We start from the raw sequence: 2,589 nt of genomic DNA on the forward strand, positions 1-2,589 counted from the left end.
TATAGATGATCCGGTACTTATAAGTGATATATAGATGATCCGGTACTTATAAGTGATATATAGATGATCCGGTACTTATAAGTGATATATAGATGATCTGGTGCTTATAAGTGATATATAGATGATCTGGTGCTTATAAGTAATATATAGATGATCCGGTACTTATAAGTAATATATAGATGATCTGGTACTTATAAGTGATATATAGATGATCTGGTGCTTATATAGATGATCTGGTGCTTATAAGTGATATATAGATGATCCGGTACTTATAAGTAATATATAGATGATCCGGTACTTATAAGTAATATATAGATGATCCGGTACTTATAAGTAATATATAGATGATCCGGTGCTTATAAGTAATATATAGATGATCCGGTACTTATAAGTGATATATAGATGATCCGGTACTTATAAGTAATATATAGATGATCCGGTACTTCTAAGTAATATATAGATGATCCGGGTGCTTATAAGTGATATATAGATGATCCGGTGCTTATAAGAGATATATAGATGGATCCGGTACTTATAAGTAATATATAGATGATCCGGTACTTATAAGTAATATATAGATGATCTGGTGCTTATAAGTAATATATAGATGGATCCGGTACTTATAAGTAATATATAGATGATCCGGTGCTTATAAGTGATATATAGATGATCTGGTGCTTATAAGTAATATATAGATGATCCGGTACTTATAAGTAATATATAGATGATCTGGTGCTTATAAGTGATATATAGATGATCCGGTACTTATAAGTGATATATAGATGATCCGGTACTTATAAGTAATATATAGATGATCCGGTACTTATAAGTGATATATAGATGATCCGGTACTTATAAGTGATATATAGATGATCCGGTACTTATAAGTAATATATAGATGATCCGGTGCTTATAAGTGATATATAGATGATCTGGTGCTTATAAGTGATATATAGATGATCCGGGACTTATAAGTAATATATAGATGATCCGGTACTTATAAGTAATATATAGATGATCCGGTACTTATAAGTAATATATAGATGATCCGGTACTTATAAGTAATATATAGATGATCCGGTACTTCTAAGTAATATATAGATGATCCGGTGCTTATAAGTGATATATAGATGATCCGGGTGCTTATAAGTGATATATAGATGGATCCGGTACTTATAAGTAATATATAGATGATCTGGTGCTTATAAGTAATATATAGATGATCCGGTACTTATAAGTAATATATAGATGATCTGGTGCTTATAAGTAATATATAGATGGATCCGGTACTTATAAGTAATATATAGATGATCCGGTGCTTATAAGTGATATATAGATGATCCGGTACTTATAAGTAATATATAGATGATCCGGTACTTATAAGTAATATATAGATGATCTGGTGCTTATAAGTAATATATAGATGATCCGGTACTTATAAGTGATATATAGATGATCTGGTGCTTATAAGTAATATATAGATGATCCGGTGCTTATAAGTGATATATAGATGATCCGGTGCTTATAAGTAATATATAGATGATCCGGTACTTATAAGTAATATATAGATGATCTGGTGCTTATAAGTAATATATAGATGATCCGACTTATAAGTAATATATAGATGATCTGGTGCTTATAAGTAATATATAGATGATCCGGTACTTATAAGTAATATATAGATGATCTGGTGCTTATAAGTAAATATAGATGATCCGGTACTTATAAGTAATATATAGATGATCTGGTGCTTATAAGTAATATATAGATGATCCGGTGCTTATAAGTGATATATAGATGGATCCGGTACTTATAAGTAATATATAGATGATCTGGTGCTTATAAGTGATATATAGATGATCTGGTGCTTATAAGTGATATATAGATGATCCGGTACTTATAAGTGATATATAGATGATCTGGTGCTTATAAGTGATATATAGATGATCTGGTACTTATAAGTAATATATAGATGATCTGGTGCTTATAAGTAATATATAGATGATCTGGTACTTATAAGTGATATATAGATGATCTGGTACTTATAAGTAATATATAGATGATCCGGTACTTATAAGTAATATATAGATGATCCGGTGCTTATAAGTAATATATAGATGATCCGGTACTTATAAGTGATATATAGATGATCTGGTGCTTATAAGTGATATATAGATGATCTGGTACTTATAAGTAATATATAGATGATCCGGTACATATAAGTAATATATAGATGATCCGGTACTTATAAGTAATATATAGATGATCCGGTGCTTATAAGTAATATATAGATGATCCGGTACTTATAAGTGATATATAGATGATCTGGTGCTTATAAGTAATATATAGATGATCCGGTACTTATAAGTAATATATAGATGATCCGGTGCTTATAAGTAATATATAGATGATCCGGTGCTTATAAGTAATATATAGATGATCCGGTACTTATAAGTAATATATAGATGATCTGGTGCTTATAAGTGATATATAGATGATCCAGTACTTATAAGTAATATATAGATGATCCGGTACATATAAGTGATATATAGATGATCCGGTACTTATAAGTAATATATAGATGATCCG

Source organism: Rhinoderma darwinii, unplaced genomic scaffold, assembly GCF_050947455.1.
Source record: "Rhinoderma darwinii isolate aRhiDar2 unplaced genomic scaffold, aRhiDar2.hap1 Scaffold_4546, whole genome shotgun sequence".
NCBI lineage: Eukaryota > Metazoa > Chordata > Amphibia > Anura > Rhinodermatidae > Rhinoderma > Rhinoderma darwinii.